The sequence below is a fragment of the Salvelinus namaycush genome, unplaced genomic scaffold (assembly GCF_016432855.1).
Source record: "Salvelinus namaycush isolate Seneca unplaced genomic scaffold, SaNama_1.0 Scaffold33, whole genome shotgun sequence".
NCBI lineage: Eukaryota > Metazoa > Chordata > Actinopteri > Salmoniformes > Salmonidae > Salvelinus > Salvelinus namaycush.
Genome location: NW_024060230.1, coordinates 539,943 through 564,538, shown reverse-complemented (window position 1 = coordinate 564,538; position 24,596 = coordinate 539,943). Strand labels below are relative to the sequence as shown.

General features: G+C 41.7%; 1 pseudogene; it reads right to left on the bottom strand.

The window, feature by feature from the left end:
- Positions 1 to 6,402: 6,402 nt before the first annotated feature.
- The window catches only part of LOC120040158, a 24,173-nt pseudogene continuing 5,979 nt past the window's right edge, over positions 6,403 to 24,596 (bottom strand).

Below are 24,596 nucleotides of genomic sequence, written 5' to 3'. Positions count from 1 at the left end.
CATCAGTACAGATGACTCCCGTGATATCAGAGTTTTTAATTAAACTGAAAGTTAACTTTGAAACAAGATTTGATGAGTTTAGTCTCCCACAGAGGTGATGCAGTTTGTTAGGGACCCCGTTCTATGCTGATCAAGAGGGGAGACTTCTCTGCAAAAGCTTAACAGGTGCTGACATCACATGATGAGGGTTCCCTCTACCTAAAGTTCGTAGACATCCCATCTTATGTGAGGCAGGCACTTCTGTCTGTGGGCTGTGCAAAGTTTTGGACTGAGCATATTATTGCATAAGATTTTTTTTCCAATGACGGCCTAGGAACAGTGGGTTAACTGCCTTGTTCAGGGTCAAAACGACAGATTTGTAACTTGTCAGCTCAGGGATTTGAACTTGCAACCTTTTCGTTACTAGTCCAATGCTCTAACCACTATGCTACACTGCTTCCCCATACAGGTGTCAATGTTTTGTTTTCTCTACAATACAACAATTTACAAACAGCACAACTAAAGAATAATGTGTGTGTAGATTTTGTGTGTTCGAGTGTGAGAGAGTGCACGTTTAACTATACTTGTGGGGACCAACTGGGGACATTTTGCTGATACCCACAAGGAAAAAGGTAATTTCTAGGGGGTTTAGGGTTAGAATTAGAGTTAGGGGTTAAATGTTAGGGTTAGGTTTTGACATGGTCTGCCTTATTGGGATAATTATTTTGTCCCCAGTTTGTCAAGATGTCCCCACACGGGATGTGTGCAAACAGTTCAATGTCCCCATAAGGTCAGCACAACAATTCATGTTTTTGATTTAATCAACCTGGAAAACCAAGTGTGTTGAATTTAGGCAATCACTGAACGGATCAATTAGGTCAGTTGGTCAGGTTTGTTGTCTAGTTGGATCAAAACCCTGCTGTAGGCTACCTGCTGCACTCCATGAAACGGGTGTAAATGTTTCCTGTAGACAGGACCAGCTCCTGATAACGTGTTGTTGTGCTGTTTCTATTCTGTTTTTCCTACTGCTGCCTTCTTGGCCAGGTCTCCCTAGCCAAAGAGACTGTCATAATGCTTGTATAGATTGTGTGTGATAGAGTGAGTGAGTGTGTGTGTGTGATAGAGTGGGTGAGTGTGTGTGTGTGTGTGTGTGTGTGAGAGAGAGAGTAAATACCCAGATAATGGTAAGAAAGATTAAACAAAATATAGAAATAATAACTAACAAAGAAAATGACAGCATTGATAGTAATACAAAGTCAAATATTTATTAAGTATGAACATTCTCAGTGATTAAATAACCTTATGGCAAAAAAAAAGCTTGAGGGTTACTACAATACAACAGTCAAAACATGAAAACACAACTACATAACACCCCTAAATACAGTTGAGGGTTACTACAATACAACAGTCAAAACATGAAAACACAACTACATAACACCACTAAATACAGTTGAGGGTTACTACAATACAACAGTCAAAACATGAAAACACAACTACATAACACCACTAAATACAGTTGAGGGTTACTACAATACAACAGTCAAAACATGAAAACACAACTACATAACACCACTAAATACAGTTGAGGGTTACTACAATACAACAGTCAAAACATGAAAACACAACTACATAACACCACTAAATACAGTTGAGGGATACTACAATACAACAGTCAAAACATGAAAACACAACTACATAACACCACTAAATACAGTTGAGGGTTACTACAATACAACAGTCAAAACATGAAAACACAACTACATAACACCACTAAATACAGTTGGAATGTAGTTAGAACTCAAACTGTTTCCATCAAACAGAAAAACAACATAATGTTGGATCGACACATTTAGAATTCTAGATACGGTACTGTCATGACGTTGGGTTGGGGGTAGGTTTATGACAGTCATAAATACCTCTTTCCCCCTTTTTCTCTCTCCCTACTATAACTGATGTGACATAAGGAAACCCATGGGTTAACATAGAGGTTCTGGTAACATCAGAAGTTGGGGGAAATGAACTATATTCTGGTGATCCGACCAACTGAACATATGCGGTGGTACTTAAGGTATATTATGTCAGTTCGGTTGCCCTCTGACACATTCTCATCAATGATAGAACGACAAAAACTCTACTGTGGAAAGTCTAAATGTCAGAGATATCAGATTCACATGTAATTGTTGTTTAATTCAAATGTTTGAATATGACATTATTTGTGAAGAGGTGAAATGTAATTTTAGCTTCCAAATGAGAGATCTGTGCTTTCATAAGTTTTCCTCTGCTCACAGTGGTCCGCCCCTGTGAAGAGGCATGGGTTAATAGACTTTTCAGACACACCCCTCTCCCTCCACTATATAAAGCCACGAACAAGGATATAACTTCCTGTTCCGGGTACTCTAGGATGACGATCCAGGGTCAGAATGGTTCAGATAATCACTATAGATGAAGCCAACATCAGCATGGACTTTGATTGTGAATGGTATGAACTTTGAACTCGTATTCACTACAGAAGTGATATCTCCTAGCCTTTGAGTTAGCAACAGCTAAACGCAGGTTCGGAAGGACAGTCCAAGTATCCCGTCTAATACACACAACGTTCCCGTGACTACCAGAGACATTCTTCAAAGGACAGAGGACTCGGGTTGGCGACACGGGCCATCTACCACCAACCTACTGAAGCGCAGCTCAAAGTAAATATTCATTGCATTTTCTCTTCAAATGGGCGGTAATTTAGAATGCATAAGATACTGTATTTACGATAGTACAGCTCGCCTATGTTCAAGTCTCAAGTCTCCCGCTCTTTCACTAGGACTCAACCCCCTTTCCTTTGTGTAACAAGCTGTCATATCTATTCCGCCCGCTAGGGACGTTTTTCTGTGACGTAATTTGTGATCAAGTTATGATTTAATTGTGTATGTGTGTTTCTGTGTGATTAGTTAGGTATTTAGTAAATAAATAATTAAACCCAATTTTGTATTGCTGATTCAACTTGTTAGCCAGGATTCTTGCAGATAATCAAGGACTTACAACTTTCAGATGAGACTGAATAAAATGACGATTAATGTGACTGCTATTTAGTAAAATATTACTAAATCTTTAAGAGTTTATTCGAAAGATAACAGCTCTATAAATATTCTTTTGTGGTGTCCCTCTCTAGTTAATTCATATTTACATGATTAGTTCAATCAGGTAATATTCATTACGGAGAAATTATTTTATAGAATAGCATGTCATAGCAATTAATCTGGCATAGTCAAAGACACGACAGTACTTAGCTTTTTCATTACCCATTTAGCTGTTTAAGGTCATACCAAGGCAGAGTGCAGTATCAGTATTTTAGGGGTCATTTATAGGAATGTTTTTCTGCAGTGAGTGTAATGCAAGTCAAGGTCTCCTTGGATGAATGTCAACAATATTTATAACCAGCATTGTTAAAATAACTGCTGTAATTCAATCAGACCATACCAGGTCACACCCTAAAACAAGACAATGTTCAACTGTAGTCCATGAAGAGGTATTAGGGTTATGTGCACAGCTATTCTGCCATACAATTGCAAACTGCTGCTACACATTTGGTCAAAGAGGAGTTCAGACTGAAATCAGGCTTAGTAGTATCTGTTATATCTTGTGACAAAGTGTCCTGGTTCAATTACCTTCTGTTATATCTTGTGACAAAGTGTCCTGGTTCAATTATCTTCTGTTATATCTTGTGACAAAGTGTCCGGGTTCTATTACCTTCTGTTTCAGAGAACATGGAGTTTCAAATTTGCTGTAACTACAAAATCTAAGTAAAAACCAAGGCAAACAGCAGTCAGTGAAGTTACTGCCAGCTGGCTTTGTTCCACCATGTTTTACTCCAGTTACTGTGGTTTCCCTTGTTATTCAATCAGACTCTGAGTTCAGGCCATCCCACCATGACACCCTCCCTCACTCTCTCCATGAGACAGCCAGTGATACAGTTATCCAGGTGTGCAACTTTCACTGGGGACATGTCCCCTCCACATTCTGAAATTGCATTTTTGTCCCCCCCCCCCAGTTTTATAATTGGAATGTGATACAAAACGAGGCAACAGTGTGCTTTGGGACCATGTGGATTCCTCCGATAGGTCTGGTAGGGTGTTTGGAGTGGTTATCCAACAATTTTTTACATAATAATAATGAAAAAATTATGCCCCCCCACTTCTAAAACTAAAGTTGAATAAACATGACAATCCCACAGAAAAATGATGGTTGAAATCACATTGAAATGCAAATACACAGATAATGGTAAGAAAGATAGCAAATAAAATATGTTAAAATCATTTAACATCTGATAATAGACCACCTCCCGGGTGGCGCAGTGGTCTAGGGCACTGCATCGCAGTGCTAGCTGCGCCACCAGAGTCTCTGGGTTCACGCCCAGGCTCGGGGAGGGATATCCTTGTCTCAGTATGTAAAATGTAATAAAATGACTAAAATGTAAATGAAAATCTATGCAGGTTATATGGTACAATATGTTAAAATCATTTAACATCTGATAATAGACCATCTATACAGGTTATATGGTCCAATATGTTAAAATCATTTAACATCTGATTATATATCATCTATACAGGTTATATGGTCCAATATGTTAAAATCATTTAACATGTGATTATATACCATCTATACAGGTTATATGGTACAATATGTTAAAATCATTTAACATCTGATAATAGACCATCTATACAGGTTATATGGTCCAATATGTTAAAATCCTTTTAACGTAATTTTTTACCAATATCTTATTGGGCTCATTTCTGGAGGTGGAAATTATATCAACGCAACATGTAAAGTGTTGGTCCCATGTTTTATGAGCTGAAATAAAATATCCTAGAAATGTTCTACACGCACAAAAAGCTTATTTCTCTCAAATGTTGTGCACAAATTTGTTGACATCCCTGTTATTTTTTATTTATTTAACTAGGCAAGTCAGTTAAGAACGAATTCTTATTTTCAATGACGGCCTAGGAACAGTGGGTTAACTGCCTTGTTCAGGGGCAGAACGACACATTTTTACCTTGTCAGCTCGGGGATTCAATCTTGCAACCTTTCGGTTACTAGTCCAACGCTCAAACCACTAGGCTACCTGCCGCCCCGAGTTAGCATTACTAAGCATTTCTCCTTTGCCAAGAAAATCCAGCCACCTGACAGGTGTGTCATATCAAGAAGCTGAATTATGTGAGCTAACTTCTAGCTAGCTAGTCGCCCATCTCGCCCCGTTGCGATGGACCGTTTTCTGATCAAGAGAAGAGTGCGAGTAGAAAATGAAAATCCAGACACAGACAGGGAGATAAGAAAGATGAGTCGGAGAGAGAAAATCGTGAGCCACGACGTGAGGCAGCTCCAGCCGCTGCTAGCTGCTCCACAGCCACGGTTAGCAGCTCCAGCCGCTGCTAGCTGCTCCACAGCCACGGTTAGCTGCGCTGTTAGCACAGCCACCGCTCCCTCTGATTTAAGCCAGTCACCTGTTGAAGAACCAAGGCACCCTCTTCTTCTGTGTTATCCAGCCACAAAAGTTGGACAGCAGGATCGCTACTTGAATCGTAGATGATATGAGGATTACAAATGGCTGGAATATTCTATTTCAAATGACCGTGCTTTCTGTTTTGTATGCCGCCACTTTCAACATCCAGGAAACCATGGTGGAGAGAAAGTGACATTTACCCACGATGGCTACCAGAACTGGAAGAAGGCGACAAGTTCGTTCAAGACACACAATGCTAGTGTGGATCATAAATATGCAATGACAGCGTGGAATGAGTGGACTATTCAGAAAGAGTCTGGCTCAACAATATGCAATGCTCTAAGTGATGGACATTCGAAAATAGTCTGAGAGAACAGAGAGTATATGAGAGCAGTTGTGGAGTCACTGCGTTACACTGAATACCAGGGACTTTCACAGAGAGGAGACATAGAAAACGACATGGCTGTCAACCAGGGAAACTTCCTTTAACTTTTACAGGTCATAGGCAAATTCGACAAAACAGTTGCAGATAAAATCTGTTCTCTGCTGCCAATGACTGGAACGAATTGCAAAAATCACTGAAGCTGGAGTCTTATATCTCCCTCTCTAACTTTAAGCATCAGCTGTCAGAGCAGCTTAACGATCACTGTACCTGTACATAGCCCATCTGTAAATAGCACAACCAAATTCCTCATCCCCATATTGTTACTTATCCTCTTGCTCTTTTGCACCCCAGTATCTCTACTTGCACATTATCATCTGCACATCTATCACTCCAGTGTTAATGCTAAATTGTAATTATTTCGCCTCTATGGCCTATTTATTACCTTACCTCCCTACTCTTCTACATTTGCAGACACTGTACATAGATTTTTCTATTGTGTTATTGACAGTACGTTTGTTTATGTGTAACTCTATGTTGTTGTTTTTGTCGCACTGCTTTGCTTTATCTTGGCCAGGTCGCATTTGTAAATGAGAACTTGTTCTCAACTGGCCTACCTGGTTAAATAAAGGTGAAATAACAAGGTGTTCCATCCCTGCGACATCCACAATGGATAAGTCAATCAAACAGCTGTCTCACGTGCCATTACATTTTTATATATATTTGCCACTGCTTGACTAAATAAATCTTGGCTGACCAACAGCCTATCGACCAAACAATCGACCAGTCGACTAAATGGGGTCAGCCCTACACCTGACACAGGGACACTGAGGTGTCATAGTAAAACCTAAACCCTGGATAGAGGGGCTCAGTGAATGTGGAGGTGAATGTGTACAGGTGGGTCAGTGTGTCAGAGGAGACTCTGTAGAAGGACAGAGTGCCGGCTGGCCAGTCCAGATATACTCCTACTCTGTTGGAGCTGGAGGAGGGAGCGGCTATGGTATTGGAGTTATTATTGTGCCAGGCAGTATAACGGTTCTCACAGCAGAGCAGAGTCCAGGACTTGTCATTTAATCCAATCACACAGTCATTACCCACTCCTTTTCTGCTGATTCCTTTATATGTCACTGCTATGTAAGCCCCTCTCCCACTCCACTCTACCTCCCAGTAACAGCACCCAGTCAGACCCTCTCTACACAGCACCTGTTTCCAGATCTCAAATCTCTCTGGGTGATCGGGATACAGCTGCTTGTCTCTCCTACGTGTCGCCTTTCTGTTGTCCTCAGACAGAGAGAGCTGTTCGTTTGCTGTGTTTGGGTCCAGTGTGAGATCACAGTCATCTGATGGGGGACACCAAGACACAATATATTGTAAATCTTCATATAAAGTTAATTTAAGACTTAATGATCAGTACTTTCAGAAAGTATTCACACCCCTTGACTTGCTCTACATTTTATTGTTACAGCCTGAATTCAAAATTGATTAAATTGAGATTTTTTTGTCAATGGCCTTGTTAGGTAAATTTCTTTCAGAGTAAATAATTCACGGACGCAAGAGAAGCTTAACCAAATTTAATTCTTCCCAAAGGACCGACACAGCTGTATTCAGACAGACATGTTCCCTCCATTACAAGTATATATACTCCACTTTAGACACTCCTCCTTCTCTCCAATCCTTACATCTTCTGGTTCCACAGGAAGAGGGTAACAGGATACTAAACCCTTATTACTCCCTTCAGGGGATCTGACCTGACCTCCTGACCTCAACCCCTCCTTCCCCTAATCCACAGATGTCCTCTCCTATCACCTATCACACTCCCGTGACTCCCTCCAGTCCATCCAGCACATTTCATAGCCACTCTCTCTTTCTACAAAGAACCATTAACTTCTCACTCCTTTATATACTATGCATCTGATCTATCATGTCTTTAATATCTCAATGTTCAAAGTTTAGCCGAATCCAACAGCCTATACACAATAACACAATGTCAATGGTTTAATTATTTATTTATTTTTTTTATTTTTTTTTACAAATTAATTAAATGAAAAGATAAATCCTAGAGGAAAACCTGGTTCAGTGTGCTTTCCACCAGACACTGGGAGATTAATTCAATAACCTAAAACACAAGGGCAAATCTACACTGGACTTGCTTACCAAGAAAACAGTGAATGTTCCTGGGTGACTGAGTTACAGTTTTTACTGAAATCTACTTGAAAATCTATGACATGACCTGAAAATGGTTGTCTAGCAATGATCAACAACCAATTTGACAGAGCTCAAAGACTATTGAAAAGAATAATGGGCAAATGTTGCACAATCCAGGTATATAGGCTGTTACGTTCGTCGATAGAAGGATCGGACCAAGGTGCAGCGTCGTAGGCGTACATCTTTCTTTGATGACACCGAAAAAACAACAAATACAAAACGACACACACAGTTCTGTAGGGCTGGAAAGCAGCAGTACAAAAACAAGATCCTATAAACTAAAGGTGGGAAAGGCTGCCTAAGTAGGATCCCCAATCAAAGACAACGATAGACAGCTGCCTCTGATTGGGAACCCTACCCGGCCAACGAAGAAATAGAAAAACTAGAATGCCCACCCAAATCACACCCTGACCTAACCAAATAGAGAAATAAAAAGGCTCTCGAAGGTCAGGGCGTGACAGGTGCTTCTAAAAAGTATTGACTCAGGGGTGTGAATACTTATGTAAATTAAATATTTCTGTATTTAATTTTCAATAAATTTGCAAACATTTCTAAAAGCATGTTTTCACTTTGTCATTAGGTTATTTTTTTTATCAATTTTGAATTCAGGCTGTGGCACAACAAAATGGGGAATAAGTCAACGGGTATGAATCATTTCTAAAGGCATATACTCTATGGTCATATAAAACACACACATCAAAATATAACCACAACAAAGTGAAGTCCTATTAGTGTGTAACCACACATGCATAACTCACTTATCAAGCTCTGAAACAATATATTTATTTGAATCATCTTGAAATAAGACTGAATAATAACAAGCTAATTCTTCACAACAGTCAACACTCACATTTTCTAGGCCAAGGTTCGATTGTTTCCACTCCACCAGGTTCCACACTGTGAGGGGAGCCGGAGAACAGACAGTAAATGTACACACTCGCACACAAACGAACACACACAGGCAGACATTTTATTTGGATTCCCATTAAGGCGTCCCATTAAAGCATCTGCTTCCCAGTCGAAACAGTTCAGAAGAGTTTGTGCATATATTATGACAACATTGGTTTTTTTGGGGGGGGGTGACGGACTTCGGTAAGTTTTTTTTTTATAGCTGTTCGGGTACACAAGCCTAAGTTCGGGAGCCAAAGTCTACAGACGTAGAAGTTTTGAGAATGACACAAATATACATTTTCACAAAGTTTGCTGGTTCAGTGTCTTTAGATATTTTTGTCAGATGTTACTATAGAATACTGAAGTATAATTACAAGCATTTCATAAGTGTCAAAGGCTTTTATTGACAATTATATGAAGTTGATGCAAAGAGTCAATATTTGCAGTGTTGACCCTTCTTTTTCAAGACCTCTGCAATCCACCCTGGCATGCTGTCAATTAACTTCTGGGCATTCTTGCATAATCAATGCTTGGAGTTTGTCAGATTTTTGGGTTTTTTGTTTGTCCACCCGCCTCTTGAGGATTGACCACAAGTTCTCAATGGGATTAAGGTCTGGGGAGTTTCCTGGCCATGGACCCAAAATATCGATGTTTTGTTCCCCGAGCCACTTAGTTATCACTTTTGCCTTATGGCAAGGTGCTCCATCATGTTGGAAAAGGCATTGTTCGTCACCAAACTGTTCCTGGATGGTTGGGAGAAGTTGCTCTCGGAGGATGTGTTGGTACCATTCTTTATTCATGGCTGTGTTCTTAGCCAAAATTGTGAGTGAGCCCACTCCCTTGGCTGAGAAGCAACCCCACACATGAATGGCCTCAGGATGCTTTACTGTTGGCATGACACAGGACTGATGGTAGCGCTCACCTTGTCTTCTCCGGACAAGCTTTTTTCCGGATGCCCCAAACAATCGGAAAGGGGATTCATCAGAGAAAATGACTTTACCCCAGTCCTCAGCAGTCCAATCCCTGTACCTTTTGCAGAATATCAGTCTGTCCCTGATGTTTTTCCTGGAGAGAAGTGGCTTCTTTGCTGCCCTTCTTGACACCAGGCCATCCTCCAAAAGTCTTCACCTCACTGTGCGTGCAGATGCACTCACACCTGCCTGCTGCCATTCCTGAGCAAGCTCTGTACTGGTGGTGCCCCGATCCCGCAGCTGAATCAACTTTAGGAGAAGGTCCTGGCGCTTGCTGGATTTTCTTGGGCGTCCTGAAGCCTCCTTTTGTGGCAGGGCTGAAATGCAGTGGAAATGTTTTTTGGGGATTCAGTTCATTTGCATGGCAAAGAGGGACTTTGCAATTCATCGGATCACTCTTCATAACATTCTGGAGTATATGCAAATTGCCATCATACAAACTGAGGCAGCAGACCTTGTGAAAATTAATATTTGTGTCATTCTCAAAACTTTTGGCCACGACTGTACTCCCCTTTGTCCATGATTGGTCAACTGTAGGAATTCTTCAATAAAGTCTTTGTTGACATCTGTTCATTGAGAAATACTGCACCAAACATCGTAGTTAGATGTAAAACTGCGCGACTAAGATCTCCTCTGCAAAAACGTAAAAATGTATGGCAGATTTGAGTTATTTTAGGTTAATTCTGACTACTTTGAGGCTACGGAGTCTCAAAATGGACAAACAGTACTATTGCCACTCGTTTGGTTCGCCTAGCAAACTTTGGTTAGCTGCCAGCTGAACTGAAGCAAGATGAGGCCTTTAAAGGCGATACACGGTCAATCCGATGTCTGCATTGGCCGTGCAACATTTACAGTGACACGGCCTGTGCAAAAGTCAGGGCATTCATACTTCTTGCGTTTCGACGAGCAGCGCAGAGCTGTTGTGAAGGGAGTTGTCATGGAAGTGAGCTTGTTTATACAGGACCTCCCGCCCCCCCTACCGTCAACCAATCATGTCAATGCAGAGCTATACGGAGCCCTCTGCATTGTTACAAAATTTGGGAGGCGCATAGCGATGCGGTACGGAGCTCAATTTGGCCTCGGCGAGCCTCCAGAGGCTCCACAATTGCATCAGACCCTCCATATGGAGTCTCCGACCACATTTTCAGATCAAGGATAAATTGGCTCTTAGCTGACGCCAATGGCGATAGCCTTACTGGGATCTGACACATAACAAAAAAGACATTACAGACAAAAAACAACAATTTATACTGAACAAAAATATAAACGCAACATGCAACAATTTCAAAGATTTTACTGTGTTACTGTTCACATAAGGAAATCAGTCGATTTAAATAAATTCATGGGAGCCAGGCCCAGCCAATCAGAATCTGTTTTTCCCCACAAAAGGGCTTTATTACAGTCAGAAATACTCTTCAGCAGGATGTAGAGGTCCTGGGCTGGCGTGGTTACACATGGTCTGCTGTTGTGAGGCCAGTTGGACATACTGCCAAATTCTCTAAAACGACATTGTAGGCGGCTTATGGTAGAGAAATTAACATTCAATTATTTGGCAACAGCTCTGGTGAACTCTGCAGTCAAAATGCCAATTGCACGCTTACTTAAAACTTGAGACATCTGTGGCATTGTGTTGTGTGACAAAACAACACATTTTATTGTATTTGTATTTGGTCAAACACAATTTTTCCCCAACAGTTTGCTAAGAGCTGGCAGCAAGCTGATAGGTCGGCTGTTAGAACCAGTAAAGGCCGCTTTACCATTCTTGGGTAGAATGACTTTGGCTACCCACCGGGAGTGGCTATATAGTCAGCTACCATCCTCTGTAGCTTTGCATACATGTTGTCAATGCTAGGAGTTTAACAATATTGCTAGTTTTTTATCCACCTCTCCCACACTAACTTTACAAAATTAAAACTTACAATGCTGGGGTTTTTTTTTTACACATTTTATTCGTTTTTTTTATGCATGAATACGATGGCTCACTGTTTGTTGTTGGCATTTCCTGCCTAAGTTTGCCCACTTTGCCAATGAAGTAATCATTAAAATAATTGGCAACATCAAATGGTTGTGACGAATAAGCCATCTGATTCGATGAAAGATGGAGTTGAATTTGTCTTTCTGCCCATTATGTCATTCAAAGTACTCCAAAGTTGTTTCCCCATCAATCTTTATATCATTGATCTTGGCTTCATAATACAGTTTCTTTTTCTTTTTGTTGAGTTTAGTCACATCATTTCTCAATTTGCACTATATCAGCCAGTCAGATGTGCAGCCAGACTTATTAGCCATACAGTTTTAAAATTCCTCATCAATCCATGGAGCCTTAACAGTTCTAACAGTCAGTTTCATAACAGATGCATGTTTATCAATAATCGGAAGAAGCAATGTCATCAAGTGCAGCGTCTGGATGCTCCTTATTATTCACATCAGACACACAAATATGTTTAACATCATCCACATAAGAGTCACAGGTAACTCTTTTGTATGATCTCTTATAAACTATTTTAGGCCCAGCTGTTGGAATCTTGGCTTTCTGGATATAGCCACTGTGATCACTGCATCCAATGGGTATGGATACAGCTTTAGAACAAAGATCTACAGTATTAGTAAAAATGTGATCAATACACGTGGATGATATAGTTTCTGTAGTGTTTGTAAACACCACGGTAGGTTGATTAATAGCCAGAACCAGATTACAGGCACTGGTTACAGTGAAAAACTTCCTCATGAGCGGCAGGTAGCCTAGTGGTTAGAGCGTTGGGCCAGTAACCGAAAGGTTGCTAGATCAAATCCTGAGCTGACAAGGTAAAAATCTGTTGTTCTGCCCCTGAACAAGGCAGTTAACCCACTGTTCCTAGGCCATCATTGTAAATAAGAATTTGTTCTTTACTGACTTGCCTGGTTAAATAAAACAAAATAGTGGACAGCTTGATGAAAACCAGTCAATTTTCAGGTCCCCAAGAAAGTACACCCGTCTGTTTTGTTGGATTCTAGCTTGGAAGAATAGCTTATTAGCTTATTTTTACTAATTTTGTAGAATAATAGTGAAGACATCAAAACTATGAAATAACACATATGGAATCATGTAGTAATCAAAAAAGTGTTAAACAAATCAAAATATATTTTATATTTGAGATTCTTCAAAGTAGCCACCCTTTGCCTTGATGACAGCTTTGCACCCTAAATATATTTTGATTTGTTTAACACTTTTTTGATTACTACATGATTCCATATATGTGTTATTTCAATGTAGAAAATAGTAAAAAATAAAGAATAACCCTGGAATGAGTATATTTGTCCAAACTTTTGACTGGTACTGTATATATTTCCCCCCCGTCTGTAAATGTACATTCTGACAGTGTCGGTGTGTACTAAGTTGAGGGTCTTAAATTTGAGTGATAGTCCTTAGTTCTTCACGTTGAGTCTATCATTCTAAATTTGGTTTGGATAATTTATCAACAGTTCTAATGATTCGGAAAGGCGAGAAGGAGAGACAGAGCACTGCTCTTAAACTGTGAGGACAAAGTGAGGGAGGTTGCACTGCTCTTAAACTGTGAGGACAAAGTGAGGGAGGTTGCACTGCTCATCCTGCAGGTGGTTTCTAAAACTAATTAAATATTTGTAAGAACCCAGTGAGTCTAGGGAGGGTTCTTCCGAGGAAACGTGATCTTTTCCTGACCTCTGAGAGGGAGGTTCACCGAGAACCCACTAGATTGTAGCTTGGGCTAACCATTATTGGAACATCGATACTATGGGCTTTGTTTTAAGATGCCATCAGAATCCTAATGTTAAAGCGCATTAATACATATGGCTTTCTGGACGATACGGTCCAATTAATTACTTACAAGGCTCGTAGTCTGAGTCTTGCTTTGACACCTGAGGATGAGGATGAAGGAGAGGGTGCTAGTGAGCTGTCTTTGATGATCGGGGAAGACTGGGTAGAAGTGAGAGGGATATCCAACAGGGAACAAATGTTCATAGAGCCCAGTGAAGATCTAGCGTCCCATTGTCATAGAACAGATCGGATGGACGGTCTTTGCCCCAATCTCCTTCTCATCAAAGGTGGTGTGAAATGATTAAACATGTATTCTCTCTCTTCCCTGTTCAAGTCAATATGTATTCTAGGTGGCGTGGAACATGTGAGTGATCATTGTTCCAGATGAGGGACTGTTGGAAACTGACTAATTGACTTGAGCAAGTTTTAGTATGTTTATAACTATATAATTGGCCTTGCAGTAGTGATGAACGTATTATGGGTTAGATGGAATGATCTCCCTAAGGGTGAGATAGGAGTCATATGATAGAGCTAATACTATAGATTGTGAACTATTGCCCTACAACACTGTCTTATCGCTTCACTGTTTTATATTATTGTATTCTCTCTACGTTTTGCATCATGATATTCACTTGAATAGGAATGGGTTGCTTATTCTCAAATAGCTCTGTTTATGAGTCCAGGTAATTAACAATGGACTGAGGCAAGGTGCAATAATGTATACTCCCTACTGATAAGAAGAGATGGACATGTGTGGAGGAGCACCAAAGGCTCTGGACTCTGGCTGGGACGATAGCACCACCTGCCTAGCCACAGAGATTCATTGTACATCCTAGACTCAGGAGGGGGGAGGGTTTGTCTGGGAAAACAGAGGCGAAGTGAGGATGACATCGCGTCCGAACACATGTAAAACCGGCAGCCTGAGGGGAAAGTCTGGGTATAAGTATAGAGTAGAGGTCGACCGATTAATCGGAATGGCCGATTAAATCGGGGCCGATTTCAAGTTTTCATAACAATCGGAAATCTGTATTTTTGGGCGCCGATTTGCCTATTTATTTATTTACACTTTTATTTAATCTTTATTTAAAGAACACAAGTCAGTTAAGAACACATTCTTATTTTCAATGACGGCCTAGGAACAGGCAGAACGACAGATTTTTAACCTTGTCAGCTCGGGGGATCCAATCTTGCAACCTTACAGTTAACTAGTCCAATGCTCTAACACTGATTACATTGCACTCCACGAGGAGCCTGCCTGTGCCGCGAATGCAGTAAGCTAAGGTAAATTGCTAGCTAGCATTAAACTTATCTTATAAAAAACAATCAATCAATGACTGTCATTGCTCCAATGTGTACTTAACCATAAACATCAATGCCTTTCTTAAAATCAATACACAAGTATATATTTTTGAAACCTGCATATTTAGCTAAAAGAAATCCAGGTTAGCAGGCAATATTAACCAGGTGAAATTGTGTCATTTCTCTTGCGTTCATTGCACGCAGAGTCAGGGTATATGCAACAGTTTGGGCCGCCTGGCTCTTTGCGAACTAATTTGCCAGAATTTTACGTAATTATGACATAACATTGAAGGTTGTGCAATGTAACAGGAATATTTAGACTCATGGATGCCACCCGTTAGATAAAATACGGAACGGAATAAACGTTTTGTTTTCGAGGTGATAGTTTCCGGATTAGTCAAAGGTATATGGTTTAGAGAGAAATAGTCGACGCGTTATAATTCCTGTAATAACTTGCGGCTGAGCTCCATTTGCTGTCATCTAGTGGACATTTTGCTCAATTGCCCTCAGCTATGTATATAGACTGTTGTTGTTCATGTTTCGCTGTGTTGTAGTGTACTATGGAATATATTGCTTTCTTATTCTTGACACTTCTCCCAGTCATATTTAAGGTTAGAACTACCTTTCTAAGTGTTCTGATACTTCTAGCTTGGAGTTGTATTTTTATTATAACATAGCTACAGTATTTCACCTTTTAATGTGTGTAGTATTGCTTACTAGGTGTGTCCAATCAATTTTGTTGACGAAGGCCATGCAGCCGAAACGCGTCGGTTTTTAAAACTTTGTTTCTATTGAACATGCCATACTAATAAAGGCATTTTAATTAATTATATGAAGAGTGCCTTGGTCCTCCTTTCTTTTTGATGAGAATATTAATCATATTTTATTTTCTGTTCATTTATAAGTCATTCAAAGTTTGTATAATATTGAACAGTATGGAGTTACTATTCAAAAAGGAAGGACTGTTGGATTTTAGCTTAAAAATATACTTATTCAAGTTACCATACTAGAACTTACTGATTACATGTTGGGGTTAATGGGTGGATAAGAATTTGGTGTATGGAAAGGTACTGAGTGGGGAAGTCCAGAAAGACAAGGGGAAGTCCAGAAAGACAAGGGGAAGTCCAGAAAGTTCATATTCTGTTCCTAAGGAGGGAGTCTACAGGCAACACTTTCAGTTCCTGATAAGGCAGGCCAGCTGAGGAACTAGGGAGGAGTGAGTAATTCAGCTCGAGGTCAAGACAACAGATGAAGTGAGAAGATACCTCTGGGAGGGGTGCCAGAGAGGCCCACCCCAACGACCCTCCTACTAAAGTCCTATCTCTCACATGCATACACTTCAACTCCCACAAAGGTTCTAGCATCAGACAGGGCCGTGACTACACCAGTGACAGAACCACTTAAGTTCCTGCCTAGCAACAGAGATGTATTGGCTGTCTAGATGTGCAAGGAGTTGACTCCACCTAGTAGGAGGATATAAATATATGAGCTTGTGTAATCATGCTTTGTCTTTGCAGTTGTTTGACCCAGTGGGTGAATAAACTTGGTTTGATCTTTTTCTAGACGTCTATTTGAGTTTTTACTTTGTTTGTTCATAAACAGTTTACATCACATACTCTATCAAGCATTTCACAAATATTATCTGGTTATACCCATGATACAGATCTCTGGTGAAAATGGGAAGGTGCACAGCAGAGAAGGAGCGAACGAGACCAAAAAGACAACATGAAAACAAGCGGACATAAACGCTCATAAAAATGATTCTGCGATACAGGCATTTGGAATATTGTGCAACATTTTTTATTTGACATTTAATAGGCAACATCTTATCCACGTTATCCTATGAACTTGAACGTAATAAAGTACTGTATCTAAATGTTTTTCTCAGGTTGTGGTTTGTGTGTTGGTGTGTTCAGACCTCTGACGCCATACTGTTTAATACAAAGATGGTGATAGTACTATGCTACTCTGATCAACAGTACCTGTCCCTCCACTCAGGTGGTCTACTCTGATCAGTACCTGTCTCTCCACTCAGGAGGTCTACTCTGATCAGTACCTGTCTCTCCACTCAGGAGGTCTACTCTAATCAGTACCTGTCTCTCCACTCAGGAGGTCTACTCTGATCTATCAGTACCTGTTCCTCCACTCATGTGTTCTACCAGTACCTGTCCCTCCACTCAGGTGGTCTACCAGTACCTGTCCCTCCACTCAGGAGGTCTACTCTGATCATCAGTACCTGTCCCTCCACTCAGGAGGTCTACTCTGATCTACCAGTACCTGTCCCTCCACTCAGGTGGTCTACCAGTACCTGTCCCTCCACTCAGGTGGTCTACCAGTACCTGTCCCTCCACTCAGGTGGTCTACTCTGATCATCAGTACCTGTCCCTCCACTCAGGAGGTCTACTCTGATCATCAGTACCTGTCCCTCCACTCAGGAGGTCTACTCTGATCTACCAGTACCTGTCCCTCCACTCAGGAGGTCTACTCTGATCTAACAGTACCTGTCCCTCCACTCAGGAGGTCTACTCTGATCTAACAGTACCTGTCCCTCCACTCAGGTGGTCTACTCTGATCATCAGTACCTGTCCCTCCACTCAGGAGGTCTACTCTGATCTAACAGTACCTGTCCCTCCACTCAGGAGGTCTACTCTGATCTACCAGTACCTGTCCCTCCACTCAGGAGGTCTACTCTGATCTAACAGTACCTGTCCCTCCACTCAGGAGGTCTACTCTGATCTAACAGTACCTGTCCCTCCACTCAGGTGGTCTACTCTGATCAACAGTACCTGTCCCTCCACTCAGGTGGTCTACTCTGATCAACAGTACCTGTCTCTCCACTCAGGTGGTCTCAAGCTTTATTACAGTATGTCAATCATCAACACAGATTAAAACAAACCCTCTACATACTTGAGTTTCTCCAGTCTCCAGTGTGGATCTTCCAGTCCAGCAGAGAGCAGTCTGACTCCTGAGTCTCCTGGGTGATTGTAGCTCAGGTCCAGCTCTCTCAGGTGTGAAGGGTTTGACTTCAGAGATGAGACCAGAGAATCAAAGCCTTCCTCTTCGACTCCACAGAGCGACAACCTGCAGAGTTGAACATGATTTAAAACTTCTATTTTTTGATGGTGAAAAGAAAGTGGCAGCTTTATTGTCAGTCAAAGGGAGTGGATTGTCAGATTTACATTAAATTGTGTATTTCAGTCCTTTATAAACACATGTGGATCTGGTGAACAGTTATCACTTGTTGACCAACTACAGGATTACTGACCTCAGAGTCTCCAGTTGACAGTGGGGATTCCCCAGTCCAGCAGAGAGGAGCTTCACTCCTGAATCCTTCAGGTCATTGTTACTCAGATCCAGCTCTCTCAGGTGTGAGGGGTTTGAGCTGAGAACTGAGGCCAAAACTTCACAGGACGTGTCTGTGAGTTTACAGCCAGTGAGTCTGTCAATACAGAGTAAACAGTTTAATATAAAACCATTACATTTGGATCTAATAAAAGGTTCTCACTTGTTGACCAACTACAGGAATACTGACCTCAGAGTCTCCAGTTGACAGTGGGGATTCCCCAGTCCAGCAAAGAGGAGCTTCACTCCTGAATCCTTCAGGTCATTGTTACTCAGATCCAGCTCTCTCAGGTGTGAGGGGTTTGAACTGAGAGCTGGGACCAACACTTCACAGGATGTGTCTGTGAGTTCACAGTCAGTGAGTCTGCCAACAGAGTAAATACCATGACAGACAGGTTGTATTATGTTACGCTTAGCTTTCCCTGCTAACACTGTTACCGTGCATGACTAATGTGAACACTGTGCATACAACTTTATTTGATCAGTTTGAATTATAATTTGTTCAAGAATCATCAGGTATAGACTCCAGGTTTAATTAGAGCTACACAATGTCAGGTATAGACTCCAGGTTTAATTAGAGCTACACAATGTCAGGTATAGACTCCAGGTTTAATTAGAGCTACACAATGTCAGGTATAGACTCCAGGTTTAATTAGAGCAACACAACATAGACTCCAGGTTTAATTAACAACATCAGGTATAGACTCCAGGTTTAGTTAGAGCAACACAACGTCAGGTATAGACTCCAGGTTTAATTAGAGCTACACAATGTCAGGTATAGACTCCAGGTTTAGTTAGAGCAACACAACGTACTCCAGGTGTAATTATAGCAACACAACGTCAGGTATAGACTCCAGGTTTAATTAGAGCAACACAACGTCAGGTATAGACTCCAAACCATCCACGATGAACATAGCTTTACAGGCTGTGAGTTTAAATAAGTCACTCAATTAAGGCCCATTATTATATTAGCAACACATGGATGTACTGAACAATTATCACTTGCTGATCAAGTAAAATAACACTGACCTCAGAGTCTCCAGTTGACAGTGGGGATTCCCCAGTCCAGCAAAGAGGAGCTTCACTCCAGAATCCTTCAGGTCATTGTTACTCAGATCCAGCTCTCTCAGGTGTGAGGAGTTTGAACAGAGCTGGGACCAACACTTCACAGGATGTGTCTGTGAGTTCACAGTCAGTGAGTCTGTCAACACAGAGTAAATACCATGACAGACAAGTTATTATAACGGTACGTTTAGCTTCCCTTCCTTACACAGTTACCAGTGCACGACTAATGTGTACACCATTCATACATGGTGTCACGTCCTGATCTGTTTCACCTGTCTCTGTGCTTGTTGCCCATCTTCCCCATTATCCCCTGTGTATTTATACCTGTGTTCTCTGTCTGTTGCCAGTTCTTTTTGTTCGTCAGACCTACCAGCTCTTTTCCCTTGCTCCTGTCCTTCCTATAGTTTCGTTTTTCCCCAGTTTCGACTATTCCTGCCTGACCTGACCCTGACTGCCGTCCTGTACCTTTTCCCCACTACTCCGGATTACCGACCTCTGCCTGACCTGACCCTGACTGCCGTCCTGTACCTTTTCCCCACTACTCCGGATTACCGACCTCTGCCTGACCTGACCCTGACTGCCATCCTGTACCTTTTCCCCACTACTCCGGATTACCGACCTCTGCCTGACCTGACCCTGTCTGCCGTCCTGTACCTTTTCCCCACTACTCCGGATTACCGACCTCTGCCTGACCTGACCCTGACTGCCGTCCTGTACCTTTTCCCCACTACTCCGGATTACCGACCTCTGCCTGACCTGACCCTGACTGCCGTCCTGTACCTTTACACCCTCTCTGGATTATTGACCCCTGCCTGCCTTGACCTGTCGTTTGCATTGCCCTGTTATAGGAATACATTTTCGTTTCTTCAACCTTGTCTGCATTTGTGTCATATCTTAAAACGTGATACACGGCTTGATGCGGCAATTTTATTTCATTTTAATTGTCTTCTTTTTTTGTTAATTGTATTTATTTTTTCACCCATTTTTCTTCCCAATTTCGTGGTATTCAATTGGTAGTTACAGTCTTGTCCCATTGCTGCAACTCCCATACGGACTCGGGAGAGGCGAAGGTCGAGAGCTGTGCGTCCTCCGAAACACGACCCTGCAAAGCAGCACTGCGTCTTGACAAACTGCTCGCTTAAACTGGAAGCCAGCCACACCAATGTGTCGGAGGAAACACCGTACAACTGGCGACCGTGTCAGCATGCATTGCGCCCAGCCCGCCACAAGAGTCGCTAGAGCGCAATGGGACAAGGACCCATCAGCCGGCCAAACCCTCCCCTAACCCGGATGACACTGGGCCAATTGTGCGCCACCTCATGGGTCTCTAAGGTCGCGGCCAGCTGCGACACAGCCTGGGATCGAACCAGGATCTGTAGTGATGCAGTGCCACTAGGGAGGCCAGCAACAACTTTTTTTAAATCAGTTTTAATTATAGTTTAACTTCTTATGGCTGCAGGGGCAGTATTGAGTAGCTTGGATGAAAGGTGCCCAGAGTAAACGGCCTGCTCCTCAGTCCCAGTTACTAATATATGCATATTATTATTAGTATTGGATAGAAAACACTCTGAAGTTTCTAAAACTGTTTGAATGATGTCTGTGAGTATAACAGAACTCATATGGCAGGCAAAAACCTGAGGAGAAATCCAAACAGGAAGTGAGAAATCTGAGGTTGGTAGGTTTTCAACACAGTTCCCATTGAAATTCCCTTGAGATATGAATGAAGTTGCACTTCCTAGGGCTACCACTAGATGTCAACCGTCTATAGAAATTTGAATGAGGCTTCTACTGTGTTGTGGGACTGAATAAGAACCGAATGAACAGGTGTCAGCCATTTTATGGTCACGTGCATTCAACATGATATCCACTTGCATTCTGTTGCTCCTCAAGACACAAAGGAATTCTCCGGTTGGAACTTTATTGAAGATATATGATAAAAACATCCTAATGATTGATTCTGTACTTAGTTTGAAATGTTTCTTCGACCTGTAATATAACTTTTTGAAGTTTTTGTCCGAAGTAACGCTCGACCAGAACGAGCGTTTGGATATGTATACCAAACGCGCTAACAAAAGGAGGTATTTGGACATAAATAACAGACATTATCGAACAAAACAAACATTTATTGTGGACCTGGGATTCCTGGGAGTGCATTCTGATGAAGATCATCAAAGGTAAGGGAACATTTATCATGTAATTTTTGGTTTCTGTTGACTCCAACATGGCGGCTAATTTGACTATTGTTCTCAGATTATTGCATGGTTTGCTTTTTCCGTAAAGTTTTTTTGAAATCTGACACAGCGGTTGCATTAAGGAGAGGTATATCTATAATTCCATGTGTATAACTTGTATTATCATCTACACTTATGATGAATATTTCTGTTGAATCGATGTGGCTATGCAAAATCACTGGATGTTTTTGGAACTAGTGAATGTAACGCGCCAATGTAAACTCAGATTTTTTTATATAAATATGAACTTTATCAAACAAAACATACATGTATTGTGTAACATGAAGTCCTATGAGTGTCATCTGATGAAGATCATCAAAGGTTAGTGATTAATTTTATCTCTATTTGTGCTTTTTGTGACTCCTCTCTTTGGCTGGGAAAATGGCTGTTTTTATTGTGGTTTGGTGGTGACCTAACATAATCGTTTGTGGTGCTTTCGCCGTAAAGCCTATTTGAAATCGGACACTGTGGTGGGATTAACAACAAGACTACCTTTAAAACGGTATAATACACATATATGTTCGAGGAATTTTAATTATGAGATTTCTGTTGTTTTGAATTTGGCGCCCTGCACTTTCACTGGCTGTTTTCATATCATCCCGTTAACGGGATTTCAGCCCTAAGAAGTTTTAAGAGTTTATTTTGGTGTGCTTTATTTACATGAATACTTACAGAGCTTTCCTGCAGCCTCTTACAGCTGGGAGCAGTCTCCTACGACCCTCCTCTGATGTCTTGTATTGCTTCAGGTCAAACACATCCAGAACCTCCTCTGATATCTGCAGCATGTAGGCCAACGCTGAACAGTGAGCAAGGGAGAGGTTTTTGGATCTGTCCTCTGACCTCCAGTATGCTTGGATTTCCTCCTGTACTGAATGGTCTTTCATCTCTATCAGACAGTGGAAGAGATTGATGCACCTCTCAGGGGAGATGTTCTTCCTTTGCATCACCTTAAGGGATCGGATTGTTTTCTCGACGTCTCTGGACTGCTTTCTGTCTGTGTCACCAGACCTCGTAGGAGTTTCTGATTGGACTCCAGTGACATGCCATGAAGGAAGCGGACAAAAAGGTCCAGGTGTCCATTCTTACTCTCCAAGGCTTTATCCACAGCACTCTTCAGCAGGTCATGCAAGGTTAGCTCTTCAGACGCAGCTCTAGACTTTCTCTTGAGGAAGGGCTTCAGTTCATCCATGTTCTTGGTTGTGTAACAATGGTACATGTAGACAGCTGAGAGAAACTCCTGAATGCTCAGATGAACAAAGCAGTACACCATTCTCTGAAATAACACAGATTCTTCTTTAAAGATTTGTGTGCACAATCCTGAGTACACTGAGGCTTCTTTGACATCAATGCCACACTCTTTCAGGTCTTCTTCATAGAACATGAGATTACCCTTCTCCAGATGTTCAAACGCCAGCTTCCCCAGCTTCAAAAGAATGTCCCTATCTGACTCCATGAGATCCTCTTGATCCATCTCATCTCTTCCATGATACTTCTGGTTCTTCAGGCTGGTCTGAATGAGCAGGAAGTGTATGGACATCTCAGTCAGAGTCGTGGGCATCTCTCTCCTCTTGTCGGTCCTCAACATGTGTTCAAGGACGGTTGCAGAAATCCAACAGAACACTGGAATGTGGCACATGATGTGGAGGCTCCTTGATGTCTTTATGTGTGAGATGATTCTGCTGGCCAGGTCCTCATCACTGAATCTCTTCCTGAAGTACTCCTCCTTCTGTGGGTCATTGAACCCTCGTACCTCTGTCACCTGGTCAACACACCCTGAAGGGATCTGATTGGCTGCTGCAGGTCGAGTAGTTATCCAAAGGAGAGCAGAGGGAAGCAGATTTCCCTTGATGAGATTTCTTAGCAGAACATCAACAGACGATGCCTGTGTGACATCAGACACCATTTCAATATGCTGGAAATCCAATGGAAATCTGCTTTCATCCAAACCATCCAAGATGAACATAGCTTTACAGGCAGTGAGTTTCTTTGCATTGCCTATGTCTAGTTCTGTGTGGAAGTCATTTAAAAGTCTGAGAAGACTGTACAGCCGATCTTTAATCAAGTTCAGCTCCCGGAAAGGAAGCATAAATATGATATCCACATCTTGGTTTGCCTTCCCTTCAGCCCAGTCTAGGATGAACTTCTGCACAGAGACTGTTTTTCCAATGCCAGCGATGCCATTCGTCAGCACGGTTCTGATGCTTCTCTCTTGGCCAGGTAAGGGTTTAAAGATGTCATTGCAGTGGATTGCTGTGTCATGTGAGGTTGGTGTCCTGGATGCTGTCTCTAGCTGCCACACCTCATGTTCATTGTTAACCCCTTCACTCTCTCCTTCTGTGATGTAGAGCTCTGTGTAAATCCTGTTGAGGGGAGTTTGATGCCCTGCTTTTTCCTTGCCTTCTTTCACACATTCATACCTCCTTTTCAGACTGTCTTTATGGTTTACTATGGCTCTCTGCAGGCTGTCATCCACTAAGAGGGAAGAGTAAAAAGGATGTGTATCAGACACATTCTTTGACAGGATGAAACATGGATCTTCCACAACTACAGTAACTTATATTATCTCTATTATTGTAGTTAACTACATTTAAATCATATTGAGGTATTGACTTAGCACACGTGTACAAGTGGTATTACTGTTTTCAGAGACTCTTGCATCATCAGGTTCACTCAGGTACTGTAGTACAGGACGTGTTCTGGATCTCTTTCTACACTGAGGACAGTCATAGTCTCCTGAAGGAGCAGGTTTCTCCCAGTATCTGGTGATGCACTGTCTGCAGAACCTGTGTCCACAGGTGATAGAGACTGGATTCCTCAGCACCTGGTGACACACTGCACACCTGGACTGATCCTCTGGCAGAGTAGACCATCCACTACAGAGATAAAGGATAGAGAGATACTGATCCTCTAACAGAGTAGAACATCCACTACAGAGATAAAGGAGAGAGAGATACTGATCCTCTAACAGAGT